Source organism: Augochlora pura, chromosome 8, assembly GCF_028453695.1.
Source record: "Augochlora pura isolate Apur16 chromosome 8, APUR_v2.2.1, whole genome shotgun sequence".
Lineage (NCBI taxonomy): Eukaryota > Metazoa > Arthropoda > Insecta > Hymenoptera > Halictidae > Augochlora > Augochlora pura.
The window spans coordinates 9,705,312-9,721,409 of NC_135779.1; the positions used below are offsets into that span (position 1 = coordinate 9,705,312).

The 16,098-nt window shown below is 40.1% G+C and overlaps 1 pseudogene; it reads right to left on the reverse strand.

Moving 5' to 3' along the window:
- Positions 1 to 12,381: 12,381 nt before the first annotated feature.
- On the reverse strand, positions 12,382 to 13,079 carry LOC144474476 (uncharacterized; annotated as a pseudogene).
- Between the last annotated feature and the right edge of the window lie 3,019 nt (positions 13,080 to 16,098).

Sequence of the window (16,098 nt, forward strand, 5' to 3'; positions counted from 1 at the left end):
TCTCTCCTGCATTGCATGCCTCGCAGTTCCCTTTTTCCCCTCTTTCTCGAACACTTTTCCTCGCTTTTCCTTCCCCCCACCTCTCTCTCTCTCTCTATCTCTCTTTCTCTCGCCCTCGTCGCCGTTTCCACGTTGTTCGTTTCCTGTTTCTATTTTTAATCTGCGTACACTGTCCCACGGATAACTGCCATTCAGTGCTACCGAGCGCGCTTGCATTGCCAGCGAGCGTAAGTATAATACTTAAGAGTTAAGGGGTGGCGACCGATCTTAGTGCTCGATAAAGAGGCAGACATTTTGACGGACAATTGACTGTGGTTAGAAAGGAAGAACGCGGCGAGTCACGATTTCAAAAAGTTTCAGTTAATGCATTAACACCAGAAACTACCAAGTTCTAAACAATATTAATATATTAGGTCGACTCATAAATAACATCGGATGCAACTAGGTAGAAGCTACTGTTCATATCTGCCCGCTATGAGTCATCGGAATGAATGAGTTTTTGCTTTCGCTAAATAGGTAAGAGCTCAAAACAAATAAAATAAAGAAACGCGAACAGTAAATAAAAAGAGGAAATAAAATAAATGGCTGATTAGAAAAGCGGAAGTTATTTTTGACTCGGAACGTATTCGTAAACGTGAAAAGGAATTTTATAAGCTGAAAAAATTACTAATCCGAAGCATCGATTAAAACTTTAACCCTTTGTCTACAAAAGGTGTACCATGTATATACAGTCTGACTTTGCGCAGAGATCGATGCGGATCGATCAAACCGAGAAAGGATACTCGTCGATCTCCATAGATCTTCCTCGTGTCGATCTATTCATTCACGTTCGCGGAACAGAGCGGCATTATCGTGCGTTACTCAATGGAGCAGAATATCGCAGAAACGGCGAAGATGTAACGAGCCGTTCGCCGTTCGATTGTAACGAGAAGTCGAAGTGAAATTCGAAACAGGTTCCGCATCTAATTGCTCTCAATTACGTTGATTAGGTTCGCGCGATGCATTCCAGATTTCTCTTGTTAGACCGGCCACGAGCTTTCCGGCCATTGTGCACGATTTTTGCGAACCGAACGCGACCGTTGAAAACCATTTTTCCGCTTAACTTCTTTTCTTCTTCTTACTTTAACTCCGTGTCAAGTCATTCTAAACCTCTGCATTATTTATCTTCATTTGTTAATATATAACTTATCAGCATCCTTCCGTATATATTTAATAAATAAATGGGTAAATAGCTTCGTTTCTCATTGTCCTGGCGCTTGGAATCACCGAGAGCTTTGTATATCCATTTCCGAGACCATTGCAACGGGGAATCCCCGCGTTCTAAATATTTTCGTAAATTTGATCCAAACAACGAGATTTTAACAAATTTTTGGTCGATACAGTCGACGATAAGCCCAGCTTTCCGCGAACGAGAAGCCGATAATTATAGATGTGCGCGATGAAAATGATGGCCGGGTCTTTGCGGCGGCATGGTAAACGAATGACGGAAATGAATTTTTCGCCGATGTTTATCTTTCTAAGAAGCAACACACGAGCTGTTCTCTCTGAACCGGCGACAAACGGCATTACGAATTTGTTACGACGACGCGACGCCGCGCCGTTGTAACTGTTTAAAGGTGGCATGTCTGAATACGGAAGCAGACACGTAAGTGCCACGATACGTGGGGAACCGTAATCGACGAGGTGTAGTAACAGATTGCTTGGAACCGGCGCGTATCTGCGGCAACTATGTAACCATCTGATATCTGATTCATAAATTTAGAAATATCCATAACGGTTTATATAATATTTCGTAATGGCGTCGCCGAGTACAAAAAGTCGACGGACGCTGCGGTTTTCGCTCGATATTGCTCCCGATTCTTATAAGAGACCGCTAATGTGACTCCATCGATATTGATATACTCGACGTAGAAAATAATTACAGCTATGAAGTGTGGTTACATTGTTACTAAATGTTTGTTTCCTTAAATTAATTTCTTACGAATCCTGGATCTGAAGGATCTTCTAAACGAATTTTGTTGGAATATATTTTATTACATTTCATCGTATTTTGCTGTGTCTTATTACATTTTATTGTACTTTACTGTATTTTATTAAATTTGATTGTATTTCACGATATCTTATTGCATTTTACTATATTTCATTGTATTGTCCTATATTTTATTGAACTTTATTGTATTTTACTGTATTTTATTGCGTTTTGTTATATTTTTTATAGTATTCTATGAGTATTCTATCGTATTCCATTGTGTTTTACACTATTTCATTCCCTTTTACCGCGATACATCGTCTAAAACACTCCTCACAATTCATTTAATTCTTGCGGAGACCATAATTGCTGCGCGTCTGGCAGCACAAAGTAAAGTAAACTAGGTGACATCAACTTTCACTAGCAGAACTAACTACTTATGTAATCGACCACAATAGGACGACACAAAATTAAAATGAAAAAAATTGAACGAGCAGAACTAGATCTATTGTCATTGGTATCCTATATGAGAAATTCGAACGACCGTAATATCGAGAATTTCTTGATCAGCCGCGCCAACCGTGGGAATCATTTATGATCTGTAATATGCGTTCCTGTAACGCAATTCTGCGTACCGCTATCTGTAACAGGCGATTGACTTTGCGAATTGCGACCGGTCAAAGAAATTATTGCATGCTGGACCGAATAATCGCTTCGTAACGAGGAAAATTAAATAGATCACCTGATGAAATAGATCACGAAGCAATCATGATTGCGAACGTTTGCAAAACGTTCTGAGATATCGTAATACATGTTTAACGTGCAAGATTGTATTTAAAGCGGCATTGTTTTTGTGCTTCGCAGAATATTGCAAAACCTTGCAGAGCAAGAATTATTGAAAAAAAAATACAACTTCAGTGGAGAAAGTGTCGCATGCAAGATGGGACCGTCAGCTAAAAATTAGAACGTCGTTGTTTCAAATAATTCTCTCGTTCGAATCGTATGCTGCAACTAATGTGCGATTTAAATCGCACAAATGCTGCGCGGACGAGGAATTGTTATTCTAAATTTCGAGGCACGAGATGCCGTAGATCGACACGGGACCACACGCGTGCAAAATTAATAGAATAATCGAACGTCGTGTCCACAATGCATTCTTTCATAACGATGCGCTTAAGGTATTATGGTCACGTACGTGTGTATTACATTACGCGTGACATAACGAGCGTGTGCTCCTAGCACGATGAAAAATGTTGCGTCACATTCACGATCATCGATTAACACGTTTCGTGTCATAATCGCGTACGGGACGGCGTCAGAACGACTACAGAAACTACAACTACGAACCGGGACTAATCGCGATTTCGTTAATACCTATACGAACCATTTATCGCGAACGAATCGGAGAGAAGAAAGTTTCGCGAACGTGCTCGACATTACTGCAGGTGTCGAAGAAATTATTCCGGACAAACCGGCATTCAGTTGTTAATTGTGGGCGTACGGAGCGTATACGTTTGGTTTACAAAAGCACGAACACGGCCGCGGCAAAGTTCGCATGGTCTACTTGACGGGAAAGTACAAATTTCTGTTCTGGTAAACTAAATAGCGAATTCACGAGCGATCATGGATTTACTACAAGGGAAAAGTAGGTCACTGTTAAAGCCACGTATCGTTTATTTAATCTTCTTGAGTCTCCAAACGAGTCGTGGGATATTAAATCCCGTCGGACAGACCACTTTCGTTTCGCGAATTACCGATAAACCAACGGATTTTGCGATTCGCTTGCACTTGCGCTAAAGCCGGCGTTATTCGAAAATCGATCGATAATCGGCGTCTACTAAAATTCAACCCAGTTCGGACACTTTCGTTCGAATCATTTGCATAACAAGATTGCTCCGGCAATTACGTTACTTTCAAGATTACAACTTTTTTGCTACGTCGAATCTGTGATCCTATACAAATCTCGCACGTAATGCTCGGACAGCGTGGCCTGGGTCTGTTTCGACCCACAATATAAAAATCATTATTCAAACGTCTAGTTTATACCGATCGTTTGTAATGTTACATCAGAATCAAAGAGTAAAAATTTAATTCGGCGAACTACCTTAGAAACTGTCTTCAACGAATTTGCTAATTGATTCGTGCACTCACTCAATGTGCAACTTTGTGAAATACAAAATGAGATTGATATTATCAAAAATGAATAGCATCTTTTATTTAGTTCCACAGCGACGAGTGTTTAAATCAGTTAAAGCTCGCCGTTATAATTACACCGCGGATCTTTATGCATCCGCATCGTGTGCAACATTGTAAATTAAAAGAAACATGCATTATTAAAAATAAATAGCACGTTCCAACTACTTTCACAGCAACGAATCTCTTAATCAACGAAACGTGATTTTCTCTCATTTCGATACGTGTGTCGATGAAATGAGCTGTGGAAATAGAAAACTGCATCAAAATGCGCCAGCTATACTTATAATCTACCGTTGTGAAGAGATGGTGCTGCATCGATTCGGCTCGGATAAAAGATAAATTCGATCGTCGACGAGATCGCGGAGGAGTTAGGTACGAGAAACGACTGGCACGGGGCAGGAAAAAAAATCACGAACAATCTCGGTTCCGTTCTGAATGCAGCTATCGCGGAATGGTTTGTTGCACCAGCGGAGTGCAACAGCGACGCGCCGCTGGTTGCATTGATTTCGCTCGCGAGGATTCCCTCTTTCCATTCGATTAATCGGCCACGAGATCTGGCGGTTTCACGTCGGAGTATACACGTTGTCGTTGCCTGCACGTGCATCGCGTGCACTCGGTCGCCACGAGCGAGTACAAATTCGAGCTCTTTGTCCATTGATTTCGACGGACTCCCGTATCGAAAATTTCCGTCCATCGGAGGTTGCGTCGATTAGATATTAATCCAAATTCATTTTCCTTTGCAAAAATATAAGTTACGAATAAAATACAATCGACTCTTTGCAGTTGCAGTCATTTTTACTGTAAATTCAAAACAGCTTTTTTGAGGTAGAGTATTTCTATTTTGTATGACATTAGTCATTTTGTACACGTACAATCGAGTCTTCTGACTCATACAACGGTTTGTTAAATATAAATCTTAATTATAAATATAAATTTCATCGGGAATATTAACATAATGATGATTAGTTAATGTCACAATTATTTCGGAATGCTATGAGAACAGTTTTAATGGTCTCAGAGTCGCCACTCGAGTGCAAAGGGTTAATCGCGAGCCTTAATTCGCCGATAGGCTCGTCGGTTGCTAGTCGCAGCAACGAAAGATGAACGCACTAAATCAATCACCGCGTTTTTCTTTCCCAATTCGAACGTAACCGAGCGGCACGCAATTAACGATCGCGAGTCACTTTCACTATCGATTGAGATCGTCTTACTTACAGGATCGGCAACAGGATCATCGAGAACTGATGCAAGTTTTTTTTTCAAATGCCAGATCTCGATCGTTGCAGTCGAATCATTACATTGAAATCGATCATCGTAAACATCGAATTATTATACATATTGCGTAAATATCGAAATTCTTCATCGAAATTTCATCGCAAGATTGTTAAAGGATCATTATCGGACGGAGTTAATTCATCCGCGTTCGTAATAGTTTTAATAGGCTAGAAAATCTTCTCATGCGATTTACACCTTTCTCACTGAAGAACGCATAGAATAAGCGTCTAAACGTTGAATAACGAAATCATACGTCTCGTGTGAAATCCCAATAATGCGTTTAAGCAACGCTTCACACAATTGATTGTTACCTCATTGGTATCATTGCTAAACGCAACTGCATCATCATTCACGAATCTCGCAGAAACCGACATGAGAACCACGTTATTTCGCAATACGGATTCAATTTGTTCCTCCTTGATCCGAGACACAATGCGCTTTTATCGAACGGGAATTTATCCCGTTTTCTTTTAAACTTAAATCTTATACTAAATCGTTTGTTAGCGAGAATCAGTTCATAGAATGGCGAATTCGATAATGCAGCTAATCGATTGCTAAATCGATTACGTTCACAAAATACAAAGTGGAGAAATGAGATAGAACAGTACACATTGCTTTTTATAATTTGCTTCAGAATAAATGAAGATTACTTATTATAATATAATAAGCAATAATAAATTGTCTGATACGTATGTGTAATAATGAGTTGCCTAATATAAGCAATAAATTGTCTAAACCACGAACAGCAATAAATTCTCTAACATACAAACATCACAATAAATTGTTTAACAACCTGCTCGGACAATCTTTCGACAAAGGTTTTACTACAAAGAAACGCATCCAACGTACCTGTGCCAGAGAGAACCGCGAGATTCGGAAATTTCATTCAGTTTAGCGCGAATCACTCGCATTCCCGAAGCAGAAGCAAACTGTGACCGGTGTTCGGCGAATGGGACGGGTTCGAAGAAAGTTCCCGTGATTTCGAAATCAGCCCAGATATTCATGTTCCGTCGGTGTCGGTGCGTCTGTCTGTCCGTCTGGCTGACACGTCTTTTCCCTTTCGCGAGAATCCGGCTGTTTTATTCCGCGAAGCGTTCAAACGGTTTTCTCCGGCCCGACCACGCGCGGCCCGACTCTTAAGTGTCCCCCAGTTTTCGTCGGCCGCGTGTCCGCCGATTCGCCGTTTCTCCCCGCGAACCCGATCGTGTCAAAGGATTGGCAAATCGCGACACCCATGATCGGTATTCCGTCCTCGTCCCTCCTTCTCCTCGGTCGCTTTTCCACGGCCGGATCAATTTCATCGAACGTCTCTCCGATCTCTGAATTCCATTCAGAGAGTCATTTTTGCAAAATTCGATCGATTTTAACAGATGTACAGTGGCCGAGGCAATAATAAGTTCACGAAATCACGATTTTCGTCTTTCTTTCGCTCGAAACGATTTTTCTTTCAAAATTCTGAAGTGATAGATTTATAAGGCGACGAGATTTAAAATCAGCATGTCGAAATCTACGGAAAAACGTATAACATGTGGTACAAACAAATGTAACTCTACGTAGCACTATTAATCACAATTTTATTGGAACATTCCAAGTTTAACAGACATTTTTAATAATTCTAAATATTGATAGTTTAACGATGGTATGATTCTAAATTGGTTGCAGAAATTATTGTACTTGATTTGAGTTTAACTCGTTGAATTCTGTTTTATTCTAGTTTATGTTATTTTATTTTCTTGTCGTGTTTTATCCGCCTTATTTTGTTGAAAATTACAAGGGTCGCTTTAAAATTCTGTAACTTTGTGAAACAATTGCATCCTCGTTTCTTTTTTTTTATCGAACTTTATTCAGTTGCAAGCAGCGCTTCCGAAGAAAATTTGACAAAGTAAACACCAGAGCCTAGAGTGACAGATCGGTCTACAGTGTGATCGTATCGAAGGATGAACAACGCGAGAACGATTTCCGCGCAACCGACGTCTGCGGACGCAATAGGATCTCCGTATCGAGGTGTACGATCACGGAGGAAACGCGAAATAGAAATGCGAACCGCGTTCAGGGAGGAGCTTCCCTGATCGGCATTCTCGTAGCAACTCAGAAGTTGCGCGCGCGTTCTGACGAACGTTCACAGCGAAACCGTCGAAATGTCGTATAATTGCTCTCGACGTCGAGGTGTCAACAACCTCGTTAGCCCCTTTCGCAGGCGGGAAACTAGTGATTAGGGTAGCGCTGTCGTGCCTGTTATTGTGGCATAGCCACTTACTTTGCGTTTTATTTATTTTCGCTACAACCTAACTCTTTCTCTGTTATTTTTCTTTAAACCCTTGTTGAACAATTTTTATTGGCAACTACTTGCCAATACAACTATACATATATATATATGTGTGTATTTATATTTGTAAAATTATATATATGTGTATATTAAATATGTGAAATTATATTTGTGTGTTTGAGAAAAGTATTTAAAGTTTTATTGCCGAAATAATAATTTGGTTTTCGAAATAAATAAATATTATTTTCAATAAATTCTGCACTAATTTATATGGAAAAAGATAAAATAAAATAAATATAGATATTTGAATGTTTCTATATTTCTCCAGAAACATGTAAAGAACTTGGAAGTAAAACAATGGAATTTGATGATTAATACTTTTACCTTATACATTTAAAGGTGTACCAGTGTTGCATTATCCAGATAATATTATTTAGTTTGAAATAGTAAAATATCTCCAAATCACATTTTTTATCTGTCTCAGTGTTGAATTAAAACAATGACATACGAATTGCCACGGTTACGTTTCCCAGCTCGGGGCAATGCTTTCTGCCAGACGATCGAACAAAGGTCGCTCTTGTCATTCTTAGGGCGCGCTAGCCTAAAGGTCTCGCGTTAACCGTGCTTTTCGTTTCTTGCCGAGTTCATTTGAATAAAAACGTCGCGTTCTCCGATAATCGTATTCTGAACAGTCGACGACGACCGCAGACAGTGCACGAGACTTTGGCAATCGAAGAGAATTCGTCGATTGCCTGAGTAGCCTAATTAATTGAGCCAGCCAACCGAGAGATCCGGGTTCGGAACCTTGATTCAGCTATCCAGTTGCATGACAGAAACGAAATCGAAACTAAACTCCCATAACCTTAATCGCAGACTCGTCTCACCGAGCACGAAAATATTTTCTACATTCAAAAATCATTCATTCATATTCTTGGAGCCTAATCGCGGTTTACGATCGCTAGGTATATATGAGAATACATTCTACAGGCTGGCCGGAATGCATAGCTAATGAAATATATTAACCCTGAACAACTATAGCACTTGGAATTTCAAGGAATATTCGAATACTTTTATTCTTTTCATTTCTCGCTCCAACTAGCCTTCGATTTGTCGTTCTGTTATGGTTGTTCGTCGCATAGTTCGCACTCGGCCGACCTAGTTGCTGAGACTGCTTCGCTTCCGGTTCGCAAACGTTTCGATGAACGCCGATACTAAAAATCCCGTTGACAGAGCTAAATTATATCTAGGAACACTGCGGAAAATTTGACAGTGAAGACTGATCACCAGGATTTTTATGCAAAATAACAATTGTCTGCATCAATTATAAGTCAAGTATTAGATTTATTTCTCCTTTAATCATTTTAATAGATCAAAAATAACATACGGACATTCTTAAATACTTTTAGTCTTTCAACTGTTTTTAATTATAGTTGTTTTATATTACAAAACTTGACCAATTTCGAATGATGATAACTCCGCGAGAAATCATCGTAGAATAATGACCTTTATCTTAAATCAAAGCGTGAAATCTTGGCAATTTTCAATTTGACAAACATGGCGTCACGTTGAAAGGTGTACAGTCACGAGAGTGCATCAAATACAAAAATACAGAAACACGATCTCAAAGTAGAGGTTTCATCATGCTTCAAATTAAAACAAAAATCATCATCCTACGATGATTTTTCGCGGAGTTATCGTCTGCCAAAGTTGGCCAATTTTTATTTAAGATTGTCCCATGCCGTAATCTTTTTGGAGAGTATAGCTTTCCTTCTATTTTGTTTAACCTAATTTGCATCTTCGATGGCACTATCGGATTTAGCCACGTACTCAATAAATAAGAATCATTACAGAGTGAATGTTACCGTAATAGGAATTTACGTGTTTTGCAGTTAAAAGAGGTTCGCGAGCAGGACAAGTCGCATTCCTCGAAGCGACGCAACCGCGAGGGCTGTTAACTTAATAAGAGAAAAATTGGTGGATCCCGCGGCTGCCAGAGATCCTCGCACGCTCTCGGGACGTCGACGAGAGCGTTGATAATCGATGAGATCACGAATACCGTGTAATAAGAACAAGCGGCCGGAGAGGTGCAGCTTTTGGATGTTGAACGACGACGACGACGCGACGCCGATCGCCTAGCGCACTCGACTTTCACTCCTGCGGCCAGGGCGAACGATGCGCCGTGCCAGATAAAGATAAAAGGATATGCCGGGTCGCTGGCAAAAGCCGTGTCTTCTGTCTTGTCCACCCCGTTTCGTTCCCCATCCTCCGCGAATCCTCTCCGCGCTCCTCTCGGCGAGAAACCGACTCGCGCCAGCACGTTCCCGCAGCGCCGCTGAATTATGCAATTTCGACGGTCGTTACCTCGACTTGCCGCGTCCGCGAGAAGCTGCCGGGCCCCTGGCCTGGCCGGCAGCGGGCCCAAGTTCAATACATCGGCTTGGCCGATTGCAAATGTCGAATTTCCCCTCGGAGATCGGTGATTGGTCGTTTTCAAACATAGCCGAGTAACGGTGGTCGATATCCAAGCCAGCCTTAGTCGTAACATTTTTGTCACTAGGTATGCTTTGAATCTTCCGCAATTTTATTTAATCCCATTTAATTTGTTTACTTATACGGATAAACACCTATTTGTACAACATTTTCACGGAAACGTATCATATTCAGACTAACAGAAAATCTGCTAATCAGAAAATTAGCAATTTTAACAATCTTTTCAAATATATTATTTAAGGTGCATCCTCTGTGACAAAGCTCGTTAAATCAAGAAATTCATTCCAATTTAGCAAGCATCAGTGCTCAGTTTAGTGTGGTGCTTCAGATAGATGAACACGAGATATGGAGTAATACTAGTCTCTATTGAAGGCTAATTACAGCTAGCTTTCCTCTGACTTGGATATTACGGACTTGAAAAGCAACTACAGTAGAGTAGAGTATAGCCGGAGTGGTTTTCAAGTGAAACTATATTACCGCAATTAAGAAAACCTTTATAAATCAGCGGTCGTGCTGATGTAAAAATATGATAAAAATATTACGCTAAGAGAACGTGATTTTTAGGAATTTTGCCTGACCAAGTTTCTTCAAACTTTCTTCCCGAACAAATATTTTGCTATGAAGTACGTATCTTGAATAATCAATAGTAATTTTTTGATTGTAGAAAGTTGAGGAATGGCTGAGTAAAAAATTAACGAAGAACGTGATCTCTAACATTTCTTTGTCAAATCAATAGACTTTCCTTCCGAAGAAATACTTTGTCATAGAGTACATATTTCGTATAATCTGCGGTAAGTTTTTGGTTGAGAAAAAATAGGGAATGACTGTGGAAAAAATTTGACAAGGAAGGATTGTTCGCGACTAACTTGGATCCACCGCTATGACGACGACGACGACGATGACGCCAGCTACCGAGTCGCGACGTCGCGTGTCAGCTGCAAACGGATGCGCGTCGTCGCACGTGTTACACGTGCATGCGATGCACCGATCTTTACAAGCGTTAAAGTCACTCACGTATTGAAAATATTGAAGGAAATAGATTCAAGACAATTGAACTTGAAAACAATGACTGTAGGAATGCTGCTTTCAAATATAAATTAAAAACGACTTTGCAATACTGCAAAATATTGTTTTTACAGACGAGTGAGATAAAATTAAAAAATTACATTACGGCGAAAAAATGCAATGCAATTGAAAGACGTTGCACGCGACTTCAAAGTTACAGGGAGCCGCGAAGAGTTACGAAATGTGTAATTGCAACGAGCACAATTCATATCCAATTAATTCAAAAGTTTGCGGTAACAAACCTGCGTTCTTCGAGCACGTCTGCGAACGAGACAATTCGCAGACCGGCGATGAACGCCGAGTGCACTGCCGCACGTGCATTGAACTCGCTAAACTCATGCTCGGGATAACGAGATCTTCCAGGATAAAGGACGCAACGGGGACGCTAAATCACACGCAAAATCTTTCGCAACTCTCGAAAGCGTTTAGAAGGATGATCTATCGGCATCGCGGCTACGTGTCACTGGCTGTAAATCAGGCACTATGCACAAACCCGCGCGGTTACGTCGATTACGAATGTGATTATACTGTGCACCGTGCATAATTCTCTGAATTGAGTTTGATACATCGATGTCGGTTCCGGTGACGCGAATTCATATCGCCTGCATACAAAAGACCTGTCCGCGTAACGGGAACTCGACAAAATAGTGGAGTGACCCCTGGTAACCTTTCCTCGCCAAAAATGTATCAACTCATCGATCGTGCCGATAAGATTTATAATGTTATAAAGAAATGTCATTGCAATTTCTCTCTGCCCACGCGTCGATAAGCCATGGTAACCGAGAACACCATGGGAAAAACTTCGACCGGTCATAGAAACTATAACGCCGGCTATTTTCATCCCGTTCATCGCCTGATCTGGCATTCGTGTCTCCGGCTATCCTTGGAGATTCGCATGACTGGCTGTGCGTTAAGCTGAGTATCTATTCGTTGTCAATCGTGATATCTTTTCTGCAAAATTTTAACATGTTCGGCCGCTCTTTAAACTAATAATAATAATAATAAAACAGACTGAAGATTTCGAAACACACGGGCAAGAGAAAAATTGATCGACTTGTACAGCTTACATGGCGAGTAATCCTTGAAATATTGTTCATGAAAAAATTCGATAAGAACGACATTAAAATGACATTAAAAATATCACGATGACCCTCGGTCCAGTGATAAGATTATTAATGATCCTCGAAAAGGGGTTCTTAAGATTTATGTGCCTGGCTTCGAGGTTCAATTTTTCTCTGTTCACAAAAATGGCTTCGAGATCCAATTTTTCTTGCTGGATATAATTTGCTTCAAGGGCCATTTTCTCTTTATTGATAAAAATGGCATCTAGATCCAATTCTTCTTTCTTGATATAATTGCCATCGAAGTCCAATTTTTCTTTATTGGTGAAAATAGCTTCGAAGTTCCATTCTTTTTCTATTAATATAATTAGGTTCCATGGCCAATTTTTCTTGATTGGTAATAGCGACTTCGAGGTCCAATTTTTTCTCTCGGTGTAATTGTCTTCGCGGTACAATTTTTCTGTCTCGATAAAATTGCCTCCGGACAAAGGAGAATTATCGTCTATGGGAACGAGTAGCTTGTGAATATGCAACAAGCACCGATATGCAGGGATTCGGGAGCAAGGTGAGAGAAGAGGTTGCAACAGGAGGACGACCGGTGTCGGGTCCTGCACGAATCGGTCGCCTTAAGGAGGCCGACCCAGCCGAATATTAATCAACGAGAGGCGCGGTCGCCTGCATCCTTGACACGTAACGCCGACGCAGGCTTACCGTTATCCGGAAGGTGTTTGTGCATTAGCCATCCGGTGCAATGCATCCTCTTTCATCATCGAGTTTCATAGTCGGCTAGCACCGAGAATTGAGCGAACCTTACCGCGTTAACATGCTCATTAGTAACACTTTTTCACTGACTACAGTCTAGTACGGGTCTGTGACTTTACATACTAAACTGTAGAAAATTTACTAGACTATTCTGACTTCACAGATCAACGTAGACAGAATTAATTAAACCACTGTGACTTTACATATCAACGTGCATAAGATTCATTAGATAATTGTGATTTCACATGCCAAAGTACATGAAATTGATTTAATTATTTTCGTGCAACATACGAGATTGTGAACGTAAAAAAAGGTATAACAATTTCATCACAATTTGTTTATGGAAAATGTAAAAAATATATTTGTATAATCGCAGTTTCTTGGACCACCATTTTGTCAAGTTCTCTGTTCATTGATAATGATACGTGAAAGATTACGGTACTTGAGATAGATTCGATTGGACCTGTTTCGTAACAGTGTCTTTGATCTTCAGACGAAGAATGGATTAAAAATAAAAGTTCGTTTGTAAACGATCTCAAATGCACATCGCACTATTAAATGCAGTTTACTGAAGAACAAAGGCAGAAACTTTTACCGGAAACCGTTGCGAGTCGGCAAAAAGGAGCGAGAAAAATCCGCGATAAAAATGTTGTTACACCTGGTGGCTACCGCTTGCGAACACGAAACTGGCCGGTGCGGCACGTCGGAACGTGAATTAATTAACAAGTTCATAAGCGCATTATATGGTTTTGATTTCTATCCGCTTTCATGGTACTGGTTGATCCTCTACGGCCTTGATTACGACCTCTCTAAAGATTGCAATTATTACATTAGAAACATGGAAACATTATTTTTCAACAGATCCACGGCATCTGTCGTGGCAGCAGACAGAATCTGTCGTGATTCTTCGAAGGAATTTGAAACCTGCTTCTTTGAAATCAACGTTAATCTTTAGGTCAAGATTGAACTTAAATAATATCGATAAAATTGTATTGATATTAATAAATCACTGAAATTTAAAAATATTTTCTCTTAATTTTTTAACAATCATGTTAAATTTAAAATTCTCATACATTGATTTCCTAAATCATATACCAGACTGATTGTCACAGTAATTTCAATAACACTGTCACAGACACCTGTGATATATATTCTAATAATTCTAATATTAATATTAATATTGAAATATAAATTAAGGAAAATTCTAGTTCACTTAATAGTACAGCAAAGCCAATAAAAATGTATGAGATGTTTGGAACTGTAGAGAGGTATGAACAATTGTTTCTTAAACGTGCTTCGAAATGCAGTTAGTGCACCATTTATAAAATAGCGAGACTGCAATTTCCTCATTGATCATTCGCTACGAATCGCGCCACCAAGGTCGATCAATCCGCGATACACCAGTTTTTCGTAGATCGTTAGACAGAGCCGGAATAGCGAATGTGTGTGCATGAACGCGAGCGATTCATTCGTGAAACTGGATTAAACGAAGCGAGAAAGTTCCGTTGTCGTCGAAAGCGTCCGGCATTAGCATGTAGCTGTCCGCCACGACTGAAATCGTCTCCTCGGAAGTACGCTGAATTAGAATACGTCCCTATCCGCCGGTCATTCGAGCTCCAGTTCCATACCCTTTCCTGTCTTCCATTCCGAGCATTTGTGAAATTTTAAACACCTGCCCCGCCGGCTTCTACTTTCCACTTTTACTCGGATCTTCGAGATTCTAAACGCGACAGACATTGGTGAACAAATTTTTTTCAGAAATTGCTATCGCTTGGGATGACAAGCAAATGAAAATATCATTTTACGTCCATTTTTTATCCGAGTCTAAGAATTACCAAAATAATTCCACCGAGAAGATGATTAATTCGGTAAGGTTGTAATCGATACAAATTGCCGAATCGATGATCGTAAATAGACAGCCTCCGGCAAGCTCTTTGTTTTCTCTTTTCGATCGATTTGTTCCTGCGGCTGGCACCTCGACGGGACCGGGCTTCACCGCAAGATGTAAGAGAAAAGTGACGAAACAATTGCAAAATCCTTGGAACTTTCTTGTACAAGAAATGCGGCAAGTGCCAGAAACGCGAACGGATGATGTAAGGAAATAAATGCCAATCGTTCGTAGTACGATCGGAGTGGCCCGTGAAATTACCGAGCATCATAATATAACACTTAACCAAATTGCCAATTATTGCCAATCATTGTTTCGATAAATATTGTATGTATCCTAATTAGCATGTCTAAGTAAATTTACGTTGAAACGTTGATAGCTTGACGAATTCGTAGAGGATTACAGGAATTTTTAAACAATAATTACATTGAGACATTTTCAATTTTAAATTAAGCGCACCATCAGCAGTATAACTCTTTAAATATTAAGTCACGTTCGTCATATTGAACTCTTGCTAAGTTTGACGGAACACAGGACCTTTGTAAAATCTTTTTCAGAAATGCCGTTTACAGCCGAATAAAATTCGATCGTTCTCATTTAATTTTACAAAAAAGAAACGTCGCTGCGATTGTTTTCGCAGAGGTACAGCACTTTAAAGTGGCCCTTCCATTTTCAATACGACAAATACGGTCTCGCATTTAAAGGGTTGTAGTGGTGAAGGTGCAGCAAATGTAAAATCCAGAAACACTATCTTAAGGTGGGCGTTTCAAACTAATATTTAGAAAAAAAGCCATCATCTTGCGACGATTTCTTGTGGAATTATTGTCGGCCAAATTTGGCCAATTTTTACTCAAAAGTCTATGCTATAATTTCCTCGAGCTGTATATAATCTTTGACAATACTAATATTATTTAAAAAATTCAAAGCACTAAACAGAATCAAAAGACAGTAGAAAAATCGTCTGAAGCTAGCATTTAGCAGACCGCATGCGTAAATGTTCGACAACTTCAGAACAGGAATGCCGGAGGACAAAGTAACTTTTCCCGTCTCCCGTGGGCCTGAATCACCTATAGATCGTTGCGGATCCAGCTCGCGGATCTATTTCTGGCCGATTGCGACCGAAACC